The sequence below is a fragment of the Cydia amplana genome, chromosome 23, assembly GCF_948474715.1.
Source record: "Cydia amplana chromosome 23, ilCydAmpl1.1, whole genome shotgun sequence".
Lineage (NCBI taxonomy): Eukaryota > Metazoa > Arthropoda > Insecta > Lepidoptera > Tortricidae > Cydia > Cydia amplana.
The window spans coordinates 2,271,950-2,290,715 of NC_086091.1; the positions used below are offsets into that span (position 1 = coordinate 2,271,950).

The 18,766-nt window shown below is 37.6% G+C and overlaps 2 long non-coding RNA genes across 2 annotated transcripts in view; one reads left to right on the forward strand and one right to left on the reverse strand.

Moving 5' to 3' along the window:
- Nucleotides 1-18,766, reverse strand: part of LOC134658881 (uncharacterized) — a 379,350-nt gene that overhangs the window by 15,620 nt on the left and 344,964 nt on the right. The window lies entirely within an intron of this gene.
- LOC134658762 (uncharacterized) lies at nucleotides 1,504-1,701 on the forward strand. The gene is made up of 2 exons (XR_010097727.1): nucleotides 1,504-1,610; nucleotides 1,654-1,701. It is a non-coding gene; the product is annotated as an uncharacterized LOC134658762 (long non-coding RNA).

Below are 18,766 nucleotides of genomic sequence, written 5' to 3' on the forward strand. Positions count from 1 at the left end.
TGTTACAATGCCAAGATAAGGGTTAACCAAAAAAACCTATTAGAAATGAGCAGTCAAGCGTGAGTGGGACTTTTTGTACCTACGGAACCCTTGGAACGCGGGTCCGACTCGCACTTGGCCGGTTTTTTGAAATAATAATTACGTACTAAAATGTAATATTTGACGTTTTTTATGTACCTATCTTGACATCCGCATCCGCATCCGCGGATGTGAGCCTTTAAAAATCCGCAGCCGCATCCGCCTCCGTGGATGTCAAAAAATCGGCATCCGCAACATCCCTGCTATAACCCTTTCTTTTTAACATAATCGAGTGAAACCTTGCTCAGAGCGTCCTGAGGGCCTACCGCGAACCACGATCGACGTGTTGCCTCCCTGTCACACTTACGTACGAATTTACAAGTGCGACAGAGAGACAACACGTCGAACATGGTTCGCGGTATAGGCCTTCTGAATCCAGACAAATCCTAACCTAATGTTATTACGTCAACAAACTTCGTTTCACTGGGCCTAAAAGGTCTGGTCTGTATTTGTTTTTTTTTTCTATCCGATTTAGCGTTGAAAGGTTAGAGATTAAAACAAGGTTTTTTTTTATATAAACATTATTGCACAAACACACATAATGGCGGACTAAATGACTTATGGTAAGGTTTTTATAGTTGGTCAAACCAATTTGTCAGTAAATAAGAAAAAAGAAAACTATACCTACTCATCCTTTTCTTTTGGGTTCTAGTACTAGTGTAAGACAAAGATAGTATGATTCTCTCTGTCTATGTTTGAAATCAGACAGTCCTTTGACAAACTATAGATCACTGCACTAAGGGGCAAAATAAAGTCCCACGCCGCGTCTGTCTGTTTGTGTGTATGTTCGCGATAAACTCAAAAACTACTGAACGGAATTTCATGCGGTTTTCACCTATCAATATAGTGATTCTTAAGAAAGGTTCAGGTGTATAAGTTAGTAACCCGTGCGAAGCCGGGGCGGAAACAGAAATACAAGTACTTAGTTACAATACGACGCATTCTACAGAATAGGGCCAATAACATATCTTAGGTTGTTATTCCTCCTGTCCAATTTTACTAAGCAAAATGTGAGACGCAAATACACATTGCACAAAGAAATTGGACAGGTGGAATATCACCCTTACATATCGCAAAACAAACCCTACCTACATTCAGGCAGTTATAGTAATGTATACACAAAAGGATTCTTACATATCGCAAAACAAACCAATATTCAAGCACTTATAGTAATTGTATACACAAAAGGACCTATAAATAGGAAAAGAAAAGAACAAACTAGGTTAAAAATAAGGACACCGCTTCTAGGGTCCGGCCGAAGATTCGGTTTCGGTTTCGGCTAGTTTCGGCCATAAAATCATGTTTCGGCCGTAGTTTCGGTTTCGGCCAAAACACGGCCGGGCCGATACTTAAGAAATGGTACTTCGTAATATGAAACTAAACCATGTGCAAAGACCAAAAAGTTGGGCAGCAAGTAGGACACCAATATTTATGTACTTATACAGAACTTAATTGGTTTATTAGAAAACACAATACCCCTAATGAGGGCGCTACTGGACGGTCGACGCAGTCTTAATATGTGTATAAAAGCGGTTTAATGACATTTTTTCAACAATTTTAATAAGTCTACAAAAGTTTCGGTTTCGGCCGAAACTAGAGCCAAAGCCGAACCTTCGGTTTCGGTTTCGGCAAAAAAACATGTTTCGGTCAGACACATTCAGCTTCTAGTAAAAAGATATTCGCGTTTCATGACGACCGAAAAATCCGGACGCCTCACAAATACGTGGAAAGCCTGGAAGTGCTACAAGTGATAGGCGAATGGCGATTTATTTCGTTTTCTCATTATTTAAATAATTTAAGGACGCGTATTCTACGCATGAGGATAATTTTGTGGTAAAAACTATTTAGGTATGTATCCGAAATACGAACGAACCACATAAACGAAATAATTATGCTAATAAATTACAATTACACTTCATTATTATGGCATTTGTCAATATCACACTTTAGATTCTCGCGTTTTGTACTTACACATATTTGCGTTTTTATTTTATTTTTTCTTTGCATACCCCGAAAATTTTTATAAACTAATTTCGGGTAGTTTAGTGGTGTTTTCTTAATATCTCCGTTGACATTTGCTGGGTTGTCAGTCTTTCCGTGACCACAGCTGGTGCAACTCAGCTGAAACGTCGGAATTTAAGGTAAAAACAATTAACATTATATCGCGTTAGATCCGTTTGTGAAATTAAATATTTGTCAATATCATTAAAATAATCAGTCATTTTGCATTTTGCATCAAAGTCCTGACAAAAAGAAACCAAATTGAATTCAAATTCTTAATGAAGTTGCACCCATAGGCGGCGGTAATCGCTTACCATCAGGTGATCCGGCTGCTCCTTTGCCTCCTACATCATAAAAAAACTTCGATTCTTTTTTTTATAATAGACGGATCGGCGATTGGCTCTAGTCACACCTGAAGGAAAGTGAAGACAGAGCCTAAGATGGAGCTCACCGGTTCAGTAATAGCCTATTCACTCTTGCTTTAAGGTCATATTTCTCAGGGAATACATCCTCCTCTCCCTCTTCCTCTTAATCGCTTCTCACTTGCACCACAGAGTAATGAAGTGGAACCAGCTATTATGGAAATTGAAAATGGGTCTCATTTCGTTCCGTAGACGACAATTTTGATGTTTGTCGTTCCCCAAATTCCATCTTCGGCTCGATTCAAAGGATTGTTGACTTAGCTTCGGAGGATTTCACCGCCTTCTGATTTTATTGGAAGAATTAATTAAATACCGTAAAATGGGGTGAGTAGGGGCAAAACTGACATTCAAACCTCGATAACATTTTATTTTTACATATCCAAACTGAATGGTGTATATAATAAGTGTTCCGGACGTTTGTATTTTAGTTTTTATTTTATTTTGGGTAGTTCCATTTCATAACTTTGACGATAAACAGGAAATCCCACCTCACCCCGTAGTCCCTCGTAATTGGTGTGAGATGGAATTTCATACAAAGGTGATTTTGGAAGACTAATGGATCGATTTTTTTTATTATGAGTATTACTATAGCTCTGTTGAGGCCTAGGCTGTCCATTTTAAATTAAAATATATTATTTTTGTAGCAGTAGCCTTAAAATCCCATCTCATCCCCTTTCATCTCCCAACTCTCCCCATTCATAACCCAACTCTCCCCGTGAAACCTACTCACCCCATTTTACGGTACCTATTTATAGCGTTGGACTCAGGTAGTAATAAAATTGTATAAGTTTCATTTTATCATCATCATCAAACCATTTAAGTGCACTACAATCAAACCCGTAGTAGCTCAATTTTGATAACAATAATACCGTATCTATACAATCGAATGCCCGGGAAAAGTCCAGCAGCACCAATATAGTACACATCCCTTGATCCTGAGCACACTGAGCTTTAATGAATAACCTCCTTTTTTTAAGGCGGTTAAAAATGTATTTATTCTGACTTCGTAATATCAAAACACAAGATACAAACACCGTCTAATTTTAAACTCATATTCTTTGCAAGGCCTGTGAAGGGGAGGAATTTGAACGGCTGAGGTTTTCATAACACGAGTATAATATCTTTCCCCTTGATACACGTATAAGATTCCTACATACGAGTACTTACTTATATGTATACGATGCGGCGAGCAATGTTACAGAGGTTGTCTGTACCCCTATTTGTACTAACGCCATCAGATATCGAAGCGGCCAAGGTGCTCACAAATATCTCAACACGCCTCTATTGTCAATGCCTTAGAGTGCGTGTTCAGATATTGTGAACACCTTGGCCGCTCCCATATATTTGATGGCGACTGTACATTTCATTCGATAGCGTGACGTGACGTACGCGTTTGCGTTAAATGTCATCTTGTATTGGATTTTGAGTTTCAAAAACGTCGCTTGGCGACTGTTCCGTTTTGTGTTCAAAATCCTATTCAAAAATAGACATAACGAAAATGAAAGCTTCCTTTGATAACCTATTGTGAAATTTTCGAGAGTTTTACCAACTTTTCGGAACCGTTCCTAAACACATCTCTAAAGTGTCATTCTATGGAACTTGCTAACTGTAACCAAAAGTCACTGTCACTAGTAAATTCATATTTTTTGACAGTTTCAATATGGTTGTTTGTTTACATAGTTAGCAAGTTCCATAGAATGACACTTTAGATACATTTAGGCATGTCAGATTTATGAAAACTAAGCAATTTCAGTAAACTTCAGAACGTGCACAGACTCTGTAAACTCGGTATATTCAGAAGCATATGTCATTATTTATCTCAATGTATAGTATCAAATTACGCATGTTTGCCGGAGTTTTCTTTGAAACATTAGACTTTCTACAAACATATGCGATATTGTTGTGGTCCAAGTTATAAGAATTTAGCCATAAGAAATTAATAAACTGAAATAGATACCATACACTAAAGAAAGTGTGACCAAATCCGCCTGTGTTCGAGGCGGGAATCGAACCCGCGTTACGAGCTTACGCGGCTAACGTCCTGACTACTATACCACCCGGCCCCGTCCGACCCAAATTCTCTGGTGTATGCTATCTTTGAAAGGCTATGCGCCTTTGACCAACTCTAAGGTCAGGGTGGTCAGGACGTTAGCCGCGTAAGCTGAAGACGCGAGTTCGATTCCCGCCTCGGCCACCGGTGGACTTGGTCACATTTTCTTTAGTGTATGGTATCTATTTCAGTATATAATTTGTCGCCATAGGCTATCTGCTCTCGTTACCTACTATGCCACAGATGCTCCATATACTCCAAAAGCGTATCACAAGATTAAGATTGTAATGTATTTGGCGAACGCTGTAATTACAATTCTTTTTGAATAATAAACAATAAACAATCACGGACGTCACTGTCGCAGTATTTCTTGCCGCTACTCGCTTTCTGCTCCCGCTGCCTCCTGTGCCTCTGCCTCACCTATTTCCTCTAGAGGCGTATCGCATTTGTCTCAGTATCTCCCCGTTACGATTCGAACAATCCTCTGTTGCTATCCGCTCTCTGATCTCGTTACCTACTGTGCCACAGATGCTCCATATTTCTTCCACATAGGCACTCTACGCGTTTCACGGACGTCACTGTCGCTGTATTTCTTGCCGCTACTCGCTCTCCACACCCGCTACCTCCTGTGCCTCAGACACACCATATTTCCTCTAGAGGCGTATCGCGTTTGTCACTGTCTCAGTATCTCCCAGTTATGATTCGAACAATTTTCGAATAGAGAGTTATCTCGGGAAATCTCTTCCGCCATTTTGTACTGTTATTGCCATTTCTTTCAGTGTATTGCGAGAGCATTGGCTTCATTTTATTTTACTTTAAGTGGAATTATTTTACTTATGTGTTTTTATTGATACCTACTAGTATTTTTGCGCAGTGGTGGGACCCTCTATGAAACCTATGATTTAATAAAGGTAGGTAAATATTTTATACAAGATGTCGCTTTTTGTACTGTATGAAAGCTTGTAAACAGGAAACCTTTGAGGATGACTCGCGTTAGAACGGCCCGGGTCGAGGCCGAGGCATCCGACACTTCGTGTTCTAAAGAAAGTATCACGAGATCACAGGTCAATGAAGCATCGGTTGCCTTGGTCCGGACCCGGGCCGTTCTAGCATCAGTCATCCTTAAAGGTGACGTTCGGATGGCAATAGCGGCTGCATTACCTATGATTGCGATTGATTAATGCCGAAGTATGTAAGTAATGTGTTAATCATACAGGATTGTGACCCTTGGAGACCCTATACATCTCTAAGGATATTTTTTAGTTCTGACACTTAGAGACATTTACACCTCTAAATAAGTTTAGATTTTTTTTTCCATGTATCTGTTTTGTTTTTATTTTAATATTATTATTATAGTTTTTTTATGTAATTCGACATTAAGAGACCTTATACATCTCTAAGTAATTGTATTACGTTAGTTTGATTTGGTAGTTGTAGTTGTATTTAATAATTGTTGATGTATAATTATTATTATTTTGCTTGTATGTAAATTCAATGTTGACGTGTAAAAGTGCCCTTGTGGCCTATTTGCTGAATAAATGTTGAAGTTGAAGTTGAAGTTGAAGTATCTGTCAATTTCCTTAATAAAATGAGTGTTGTTCGCCGCTGCATCACTGCCGCGATTATGATGTTCATTCAATACCTCACTCATTATGGTTATCAGTGTTATTACACACAGGTCTTGGTGGCTCAGATGGCAGAGCGCTGGAGTATCGATCCAGAGGCCGGTGAGTTTCAAGTCTCACCCAAGACAGTAATTTTTCCACTTTTAAATTTATTCTAAGCTTAATAGCATCGATTGCAGACGTTTCTGCTTGTTACAAATTAAAAATTATTACACACACTCTATATATAGTAAAATTAATAATTTTAAAACTGCCGGTACAAAATCGATCTAGTTCGTTTTGTTATTATTTAATTTGTCCAACATAATCCGAACTACACAAAATGCAAATCCATGATTGAACGAAAATGTTGTGAAAACTACATTTTAATCCTGAACGGCAGCTAATTGCAGTGAAAAAGCATTTTAGTTATTGGAATTTAGCAGGCTTGTGACGATTTTAAAATAATATTGTCTTTTAAACCGTAAATATTTTTGAATAAAAAGCCCTTGCTACACGGTCGCCGACAAGCCCCTCAGACCGCGTGGCCTTGGTCTGGACGGACCGTGTAGACAGTTGTTTCCAACAAAATTTGACCAAAACTGATCAAGGTCAGACCAAGGACAGACGGTTAGAAGGCTTGTCAGCGACCGTGTAGCAAGGGCTTAAGGGCTGATGTAGACGGCGCGCGAACTCGCATGCGATTTTAGTTACATTGCGGACCATTGAGGTTACATCAATTCAGCCGACCGATCAAATGACGCAATGTAATGAAACTCGCATGCGAGTTCTCGCACCGTCTAAATGAGCACGTATTTCGGGGTATTTAGAATGGTGACATCCAGGCCAATTAGAACGTACACTGACATTAGAATGATATTTGAATCATGTTATTTAGTTATCGTGCGTCTCGCCCGCGCTAATACATGCACGGACGAGTGCGAGCGAAATATACGACAACTGAATGTTATTCTGATGTCAGTGTATATTCGGTCAAATAGCCTGTGAGTGCATAACATAACGAAACACGCCTTCAGCTCGTTTCAAAAACACACACTCGTGTTTTAATGCCTAATTATAATATGTACAGTTACATATTATAATTAGGGCATTATCTATGAAAAGGGACCTTATTGTCGATGGCGCTTACGCCGCACAGCGTGGCGCGGCATTGTATTTATATCGGAGCGTCGTTATGTTAAATAATAAGGTCCCTTTTCATAGATAACGCCACAATTAGGCAGTAACAAATTGGTAGAGAATGATTTTGGCATTAAGTCCGCCTTTTGTCCGATAAGTTTTTCTTTTGTGCAATAAAGTTTAAATAAATAAATAAAATAAATACACAGAGAAACAGTTAAATAAATGTGTGGATACTTACATAATATTTTGATACCTATATCAAATTGGTATCACACTGTTCATCTCTGAATATGGCCCGTGTACCGTTAATTCAATTTCCAATCAATAGACAACAGAAATAAATAAGTGCACAATAAGTCTATACTAAAAGCAAAGTACTGGAGCTGAGTCAATGTTAGAAACTTGGAAAGTGGGCACTTTTGTGGGTTCAAGGGATAAGCGGAAAGCGGTGACCAACGAACTAGAAATAGTAGATTGTGTCACAAGGGAGCAAAATGACATACTCGTATTTATGCGAGGATGTAGATTTGTAGATTGAATCCTGAACGAAGCGAAGGGTTCTACAATTGAATCCCGAGCGTAGCCATTGTGGAAATAATTTTGCTAATATGTAACGCATAGGTACTGCTTTTCACATCACTTATGAGGAAATTATTAGGTTCCAAAATATTATTTTTCTTAAAAATATTTGTTTTCAAAAAATAAATAAAATCCCTCCCTATCCTAGCAGGGACGAAAAGTGCCACTTTGATCCCTCCTAGCAGGGAAGAAAAAGCCCTTGATATATGAGCCGTTATGTGAAAATTATAGAAGTGACTAGAGCTCAAACAAACCGGACAAGTGCGAGTCGGACTCGCCCACCGAGGGTTTCGTACTTTTTAGTAAGTATTTGTTGTTGTATAACAGAAATACATAATCTGTGAAATTTTCAACTAGCTATGACGGTTCATAAAAGATACAGTCTGGTGACAGACAGAGAGCAATTGGAGTCTTAGGCTGGTTTTAGTGTCACGCGGACCGTCCGCGCCGATCGCTCCGCACCGTCAAATTGTATGAGAAAGCTGTCAACGCGGACGGTCGTCCGCGCGGACCCGTCATCTTTACTCTAAAATGCTCCCTGAACTTAATACATATTGGTCCGGTGCGGAGCGATCCGCACGGACGGTCCGCGTGACACTAAAACCAGCCTGTAGTAATAGGGTCCCGTTTTCACCCTTTGGGTACGGAACCCTAAAAATTTACTAAGACCTGCGTCTATATTCATATTCCGTCGCTGTGCGTTCCTATTAATTAAGTTTGATGTATTCGAGAGTTGGTCCAAAGAGGAGCGCTTTAAGGTTGACTCACGTTAGACCGGGCCGTGTCCGAGCCGGAGCTTCCGGCGCTTACTTTTCTATGACATGACAGATGATCACGTGATGCTTCCCATAGAAAACGATGCATCGGTGCACCGGAAGCTCTGGCCCGGACACGGCTCGGTCTAACATGAGTCACCCTTTAAAGATACTTATATGTGACGTCCCACGGGTAAAGGTACCTTATGGCGGTTGGCGCTTACGCTATTAATAACGCCGCTCCAATATTATTGCGGCGCCATGCGACGTAAGCGCCAGCCGCCATAAGGTACCTTTTGCCGTGGAACGTCACATATGATTCTAGAAAAGTTAGTAACTTAAGCCAAACCCTATAAACTAGGTCAAGTTAGCTGAAAAGGTTTCAGCGTAGATTTAGTCTGAGTCGAGATCTCAAATATTCCTGGAAAATGGATTCCATTACATGTTAAAATCGACACTGATATTTATAGAAACGTTTTCGGGAAGTACAATACAGGGGGATTCCGGCCAATGCGAACATACACTGATATCATAATGACATCTAAAGTGTCATTCTATGGAACTTGATAACTATGTAAACAAACCGCCATATTAAAATTGTCTCTGAATGTCAATTTTCTAGTGACTTTTGTTGACATAGTTAGCAAGTTCCACAGAATGGCACTTTAGCTGATGTTCAGTTATAATATTTCGTATCTCGTATTTATCCGTAACTATTCCCGTCACGAAATAATTATGATTCAAATATAGAATAGAATATAAAAGAATAGTTTTTTATTCGTAAACACACAGACAATAGACTGTGCAATAGACATACCTAAAGTCTATTTTTTCTTTCCGTAGACTAAAATGACATTTCATGTGTTGCTAGTTTTTTACGTCTTATAAATAGTGATGTGCTACAACCGGTACTAACCGAAAATAAACTATTGGGAGGTACTTATATTTGTTGATGAAGTGTCTGTAACACAATGAATGGATAACCCGTGACGTGCTAAAAGGGGACACTAGGAGAGGTATTAAAAATGTGAAATAGTGTAGGTAAAAAGGTAAAAAAACACAATATTTCTAATATTTTAAAGCGATTTGGCGTTGCGTCAGGTCGGCGATACGTCAATGTAATTTTTTTAATGTTTGAGTAGATTAGTACTGAATATAGATTTTATTTATTGTTTATTTCCTATCATGTAGCAAGTACATTACATTTATTGTTGATTTTGAATCTAATATTAATTTAATATATATCGGTTATTCACAAACCGAAATCAAAGGTCAGCACTATATGTTTTAAGCTGGTCACATTATTTCTACGTTTGACATTTGTGGTTGTCATTTTAGTCTACGGAAAGAAAAAATAGACTTTATGTAAAAAGAATGTAGGTAGTGAAAATAAAGTGTCACTAAATGGCCCCATCTCAGCATGTTGGGCGACTTCCACCGCTGATCTTCCGATGAGACCATCAAGTGAGAGATAAAGTCTGTGCGGAAAGAGATGAGTCGTGGAATGTATTGAGCCCCATATATTCCACGACTCTTCTCTTTCCGCACCGATTCTAATCACGGAAGGTAACCGACAAAAAGGAAAGAAAGGAATGAAAATATCACTCTGATGTCAGTTACCTACGTTCGAATTGACCTGTTTCTACATCGCTGATCCATTTTGCCGACATATACCGTAATGACGTCACTCGTACCGGATATTATTATGGAACTGAAAAGGAAATCACTTTTATATTTTCTTATTACCTATGTTTCCAACGGGTTTGTTAGGAAATAATCACTGATTTACTTGTTGAGAAAATATACGGTCTGATTCGAACTTTAAGATAAAATTTGCTAAAGATACGATATGGATTGGATCTGTCAGTGTCAAAAGTGACGTTTATGTTTGAAAAAACTACACTTTTGACCCGATCCATATCGTATCTTTAGCAAATTTTTGACGTATTTTAAAGTTCGAATCAGGCCGATTGTCAGCAAGAATATTATTGTCACTACCATTTGCTATTACCAGCGACCCGCTATGCGGGTTCTCTGTTAGTAGGCGCTGTTCGCTACATACGATTTTCCCTGTTATCGGCTACTCTCGTAGCGGGTAGCTCACTGGCACTGAATGTGTTAGTAACTGTAACTTAAGTAATGTACGAACAAGTAAAGTGTCATTCTATGGAACTTGCTAACTATGTAAACAAACCACCATATTAAAATTGTCTCTGAATGTCAATTTACTAGTGACTTTTGTTGACATAGTTAATTAGTTCCATAGAATGACACTTTACATGTTGTTTTGATTCTTCAAAATGCCGTTATTTTTACTAGCAACCTTATGAAACGACAATTTTATTAACTCGGAACACTGACTTAATATAAAAGAAATAGACACACAAAGCAGAACAAAAACGTCAAGAAATGTGGATCCCAATGACGTTTCGCACCATTTGCATTGATGATAAAAACGCTTACGTAAATTTTGAGTCAAGATAAATGTTTCGTACAGAAAAGAGCTTAATGTCGTAAGCATTAAGTGTCAAATTTGCAAACATAAGTACCAACACTGTTAAAAAATGTAGTCCGATGGCACTAAACGTGAAGTATTTTAGGATGTACTGGCTATCTAGGAACTTCTAGAAGGGAGAGAAAGCACAAGACGCGTCCACTTGGTAACAATCATTTATTGAAAGAGAGCGATGATATGTAGGTATACATTAATCTGTCGCCGAGAATTGGTTCTACCCTCTTACCTAATTATACTCATATATTACAAAACGTAACGTATTTACGTCAAACAACGTCAAACGAGAATAATGAACGAATGGAGTCACTTTGGTACACTTTAATATGTATTACTGTACAGGAAAACCAATTGAAGTAATAAATAAAACAAATTTAATTTAATCGGGAGCTCAAATAAAATTAATTCGTGGTTCAAATTCAAACAAATTAAATTTTTAATTCGTAAGTATACGTCTTTAAATACTAATTTCCTTGAAATAAATTCTACTTATTAAATAACTGTGTATTTAAGATCTACATTTACTCATAGCGCGGGTGCACGGGGACATTTAGATACTGATTGGATTTTTTTTATAAAGTCTACCTATACCTACTTTATAAAAAAAATCCTGTGGTTGTCACTGTGTTCCGACAGGTTTAGCATTTACAGTTAGTCGATATAAGCCCTTATTGGTGGTGTATATGTCGGAAACAGGGAAATGGGCCGAACACACAAGTGCCGTTTTGCCTTGTTTAAAACTGCATCACACCTATCTCTTGCTATAATTAAATAGCAGTCCACTTTGCACGTTGCATAGGTTTTCTTGGAAATCTTGAATTTAAACAATATTTTTTCTTATGAATTCCATATAAAAATATAAAAAAATATTGACCTCACATCGACTCATTAGATTTTTGTTCCTTAACATCCCTTCTTTGGTACTAACAAATTAATTTATTCAAAACCATAAAATTACCACCAGATTACATAAATTATGTAATGCTATCCAAAGAACTAACCGAAAGAAATACATTCCATCCTTTTTCCTTGTTTTATCATTGTTATTTTTACATATTTTAACGGCACATTTCGTAATTGTTGACAACTTCACATTTGAGCGTTTCAAACAAGACTAAACGAAAAAGTAATGCATGATCTGTTTTGACATCACTTTTGTGGGGCCATTTTTGGCGGCTGATTGGGTATCCAGTTCTTTATACTATATCAATGACTCGGAAACTTAATAGTTTCTATTTAAAGTATTTCTATATATATCCAACCGTTACTAAATGTAGTAGGAAAAGGAAATGTATCAAAATTGAAATATTTTGCGATTCTTTCCTGTTAGAGATTCAGTGTGGGTGGATAGAGTTCTTGGAAATATTTATGTGAAAAAGTAGGAAGAATTTAAACCTAAATAATATTTATAGAACTGAAGAATTACGACGATATTAAATATATTAAAAACGGGTCACTCACGTATTTTAAGTCGAATACGCTCGGCTCGACATGTTTCACTCCGTACCGAGTAGCGTCATCAGGAGCATGCTCCTGATGACGCTACTCGTTAACGGTGACGGACCGGCGCAGACGTGAGTGGCCCGTTTTTAATATAAGTATTTAATATGTCTTGTGTCTCGCAGAAGTTTTGTTATTAAAATTACGACGGTATATATAATACGAAATAAATGCCCATACCAGGATTCGAACCCGGGACCTCCTGCGTCGCAATCTCAGCTCAGACACGCTGCACGCCCGCTTCGAGCGTCCACTCAGGCCTTACACCACTAACGGCCAGCACGCGCGCAGCTAGGGCTTGCAAATATTCTAAACTTTCAGATATTCGAATATTCGACTTTTTCTGACGACGTATTCGAATATTCGAATAATTATTCGAATATTATAAAAAATAAGAAAAGGAACGAGAAATCGGTTTATTATTCAAAAGCTTTTTTCACATATTGCTAAAACTATGGATATTTGGCAGAAATCCACTTAATTGACTAGATTTTATCATCCTACTATTTATAAGATGCCCACATTTATAAAAACAAGTAAAACGCCAAAATTAGACGTATTTAATATTTCTAGATAAAACTTATTATAAATGCGTCGTTGCGTGAAATAATATAACTTTAACCATCCAAACACCTAGGTACGTAAGATAATTTTTTTAGTAGGTAATAATTATTTTCCGATTTAAATTAACTTGTAATCACTCAGAGGCCTGTAAAAAGGCCTTTAATTTCATTGTATTTTGAATCTTTATTGAGTTTATTTGTTTTGGCAAGTTATTATTTCTAATGGTCGGCTAATTATATCATATTGGAATATTTAAGGGAAAAAGTTAGTTGAGTACTGGGTGGATTATTCGTCAGCTAAAGGTGCATGGTTAGATTACCACGTTGGGCAGGTTTGGTATGATTAAATTTGAGAATTGCGATAAGTGGCAAGGTTTAGACTTAAAAAATTCGCTTAACGTACGCTTGTACTGAATAAACAGAATGACCATTTAACTTAAAACTTACGCACCGTAAAAATAACATACTTTTTGATTTCGTTTTTTTTTAAATTGAGTTAGGTTTCACTGTATTCACGAAGTCTATCGAGAGAAATACAGTAAAAATATTATTTCCTTCGTATTTGGGTACCTACCGTCCCTCATTCACTGTAAATACCCGTAAAACACACAGAAACTGTAACTACAGCGGATGACATAGATTTTTTTATAGTAATAAAAAATATTCGAATATTCGAAACCTGAGCGGCCGAATATTCGAATATCAAAACAGGTCGAATATTCGACAAATTCGAATATTCGAATATTCGAATTGCAAGCCCTACGCGCAGCACAGAGCAGGTATAGGTAGGTCCGTCGCCTACATGGTCCTTAATAAAAGCTTGCGAACACGTGTGCTAACTCGATTATATCCATCATCATCATCTTCCTCGCGTTGTCCCGGCATTTTGGCACGACTCATGGGAGCCTGGTGTCCGCTTGGCAATTAATCCCAGTAATTGGCGTGGGCACTAGTTTTTACGAAAGCGACTAGATACCATCTGACCTTCCAATCCAGAGGGTAAACTAGGCCCGTATTGGAATTAGTCCGGTTTCCTCACGATGTTTTCCTTCACCGAAAAGCGACTGGTAAATATCAAATGATATTTCGTACATAAGTTCCGAAAAACTCATTGGTACGAGCCGGGGTTCGAACCCGCGACCTCCGGATTGCAAGTCGCACGCTCTGACCGCTAGGCCACCAGCGCTTGTTCTCCATTATATCCATTAAAAGAAAAAAGACTCGGCTCGTTATACAGGGGAAAAGGAAATACATTTTCATTTGAAAAGATAAAAGGGGAAAGTTTTCACAGTAACCAAACTTTGTTAAAGCTAATCTTAACAAAAACAAATGCCTCCCGAATAAAACGGTTCGTTCGAGTTAAGAATTGTTTCATTACGCGTGAATTACAGTGGGAGGGTACAGGTATACAGGGTGGGAGGTTAACATTTACAGAGTTTTAATTTTTAACAAGCAGAAACGTCTGCGAACGATGCTATTAAGCTTAGAATAAATTTAAAAATGGAAAAAATACTGTTTTGGGTGAAACTTCAGCTCACGGCCTTTGGATAGATACTCCAGCGCTCTGCCATCTGAGCCACCAAGACCCCATCCATAGCCAGCAAATCTTTCCAGCATATGGGTCGTGGGGACCCTAGCGACATCTACCGTAAGAACGTTACACTTCTTAAACGGCTACCGGAGTTCTAACTCATGATCTTTGACGACCGTTCTGGGCCTAGTGGGTAGTGACCCTTCCTATGAAGCCTAGGTAGTTCTGGGTTCAAATCCCAATTTATTGTGTGATGAGCATGGATAATCGTTAGTGCAAGAACTTTTGTAACAGAAAAGTAATGAATAGTGAATACATTTTTCACCTTACGCCCATGTGACCGCAGCGAAACGGCCAAGCCACATATTTTGACTAAGATGTAGAGTTTTTGAAGTTAGGACTTATTGAGTTATTGTACAGTTAGGGCGTGTAGATTAAGATGCTTGGCTCTACAAAAATACTTATAATGCAGTCTCAAAAAAAACTATCTAAATCCTTCTGTCTTCCCTCCAGTGTAACCAAGCCCTTACCGTATTGTTTTAAATAAAAGACAACGCTGAATAGACTCCCCTGATTGGTTGGATGACTTTATTTGAAAGGGAACGGATTTACTCACTGACTTACTTCCATAACCTCCTATCTCCCATACAGTCACATTGATTATACGCTGTTTCGGAAATTATTTTTGTAAATAAGCTTAGATTATTAAAAGGGCGTAAGAGGGTAGTAAATAGTTGGCAGTTAAGCTGTTTTGGTTTCGATGGTCTCAGTTTGTTTAGGACTGAGGGTATGGGAGTTGTGGAAGTTGAGGATATGTGTAATCGGCTCTGGGCATGCGTGATAAATATTTGTATAGTTTGAAATCGGAGTTGGAAAGTTTTTGAAGGCTTTGGCAGTTTGGTATCTCTATTTTGACCACGCGGTTGGGATTTGGGATACAGGATGGCTCAATTTTGGGGAGTATAATTGAATTATATTTGGAAATTATAACAATGAATTGAATACGAATTTGCCGCCAGGGTTTAATAGGTATGGTCTTTTATAAGGTATATAGAATAGAGACCTGGTTTTCGTTACCTTAATCATTTAGTGCGTAAAAGTTATGTACTACTACAATCAATTTTTTTTAAATATCTATGCAGTGAGCTTCAATACCTACTACAAGATCATTTTATTAACGATTTTCTAAATAAACCTTACATTTCATATTTAACTGAATACTGGTTGTATTAAAAAAAACTTCCTTTACGTGTGCATAAAATTGTAAATTTATTGTCACACATTAGTTTCTTATTTTATTGTTTGATATTTGGATCGAAATCAGATACGTGCGGAATTCAGGTAGGCGTAAATATATCGATGCTTACTTTTTTAATTTGGCTGTGACTTTTAATTATAAAATGTTCCATTTTGGGATTATGTTGGGTATTTAAGGCAGTTACGGAAATTCGATCCTTAGTGATTAGGCATCGTTAAAATATCCAGATGTTTTATGCGTTTATAAATAAATCTGTGTTTGCAATATAAGTAGGTAAATTATCGGGTTTAAGATTTGAATTCAATATGAATCATACTGCGTGCAGAGGCAATCTATCGCAATTTAGCGTGGCAACGTGGCAAGCGTGATGGGCACCTTTATGTTTGGAATAGCGTAGGACGAATGACACTTTATTAATATAAATTACTAAAAGACATAGAATATAAAACTAAAACTAACTACAATTAAAATAACTAAAACTAAAAATTAAAAATACCTATCAAAATTTGGTGCCCTCGGGAGGGTGCCCAATACGCAGGCAGCGTTCCCGCGCTGGATTGCGATTGCAATTCTCTGCGCGAGAAAGCTGCCCGCGCGGGGGTCGCCCGTTGCCTCCCTCAGCCGTTTCCCGAGCGCCTTGTGGAGCATCTGTGCGCCTCTGCCCCACGAACCAAGCGTCTCGACGCCAAATGCGACAAATTCGTATTGAGCGCCGAGACAGCTGTATTTGGCTCCCTTTTGACGCTCCCGAGTGTCCGCCGCCGCGCCAGCACGCCTGCTGGTCGATGGGACGTAGGACGCCGCTAGCGTGTCAGCGCAAGTAGGACGAATTGTTTTACTAGGATACTTTTTTAGGCCTGTATTTAGTTTAAACTTTTTATGTCATACCTAGTTTTTAAAAACGATTTTATTTACTTAATGACAAAACTAGACATTAGATAACAAATCATATCAAAATTAGGTCACAGAAATATTAGTTGCAGATTGCATTAGCGTAACTCCCCGGAACAGAGTAATTTCGGAAAATGTAATTATTAAACAAGAAATAATTTTTATATTAGATATGTATTGCGATTTTCTAAATTATCCCATATCCAAATTTACCCTGTAGGCGGTGCTGTCATTAGGTACCTATATTTTTTTTTCTTGGCTTAAGTAACTTTATCGTATCATTGTATCAAGGAGAATAACTTAAATATCGGATTTACGCTTTAAAAAAGTTCAATAAGTGTCTACAGTTTAAAAACCAATTTTTAACACTAAATGCCCCATCACTAACTTGTGTCTGATAAAATTTTATCACACTTCTTTTTGCGTCTGGTTTTTTTACATTTACTAAATATAGACTTTAAGTTGATTGAGCTAAGGTTGCAGTTTAGTGGCGTCAATAATCAAGCAGCAAATATAAATTGGTAAACATATTTGATCTTCGATAATCGAATTTGTAGTACCATATTGTTAAATGTAGTCTTTATGTCTAAGACAAATAGGTATAATTTAGTCCTTTAAATAAAATTTAACGGCTGTTAACACCAAAACTATCACGTTTCAGTGATAATGAATTTGAGTTATCTCGATCGAATCTATTAGAAAGAAAGAATAAAAAACCGGACAAGTGCGAGTCGGACTCGCCCACCGAGGGTTTCGTACAATTATAACTTTTTTATTTATTTGCAGCTTTCAGATTTTCCCTGTACTTGTAGGTACTCGTAATACGATATTATTTGCAAAATTTCATAGTTCTAGGTTAACAGAAAGTACCCTATAAATTTTAATTCCCTTGAGAGTGTCGAAATAGACGTTCTTAGCCGCATAAACGGCCGTATCTTTTGTTTGCGTCAACTAAGGAGTTTTTTTTTTCACAGATTCAAAGGATTGTAGACCTGAGTATATGGTTTTAAAATCAATTCGATACCTCAACGCATTCCCGAGATAAAGGGTCTTGACAGACAGACGGACAGATAGGCACGTATACTCCCTTAGGTTCCGTTTTTCCTTTTGAGCTACGGAACCCTAAAAATCGGTGTTAACTATCGTAATTATTTGAGATGCACATTACAAATAAACAAGCATATTTAGAATCTTCGTGCCTATATTTAAGGTTGATTTTAAGATTATTCTTATTAAGATTGTATCTGATAGTTTCGACCATATCGATTTAACGCTATATTCCTAAATCATTCTTAACTAATCAATATTTATTTTTCACGGTGGCTTAAGCCCTTTTTAAGTATACTTTCATACTAATAAATCACAAAAGAGCGAAAGAGCCTTTCGTTTTTAAGGCACTGTTTATAATAAAGTTTACGCCTTTCAAATTTATTTATTTAAGGTTTTTTTAATACGAAGGACGATTTCGACGCCTCTGTATCGATATTAGATTACATAACAAGCTTTAGATCAGTGGTACCTAACCTTCTCAGTCCGGTCACCCCTATGACTAACTAGGGAACCTGATTTTACCCCTCCTCCCAATGGTAATAAAAAATAAAACGTGTACGTGTTATTGTATTGTTATATTAGGTTAGCTTATTACCCCCGTAAAATACCAGTTTTACCCCCACGGGGGTAACTACCCCCAGGTTAGGAACCACTGCTTTATTTTGTTTATCGACAGAAAGGTGTTTTTATCGTACATTTCATTTTAATTCGTTTATTTCTTTGTCAAAAAATAAGTCTTCCAAAAATAATATAAACGGAAAGAAATAAATTAAAGGTAAATTATTTTTATACATTTGATTGCTTCCGTTATGTAACGTTCCGTATGTAA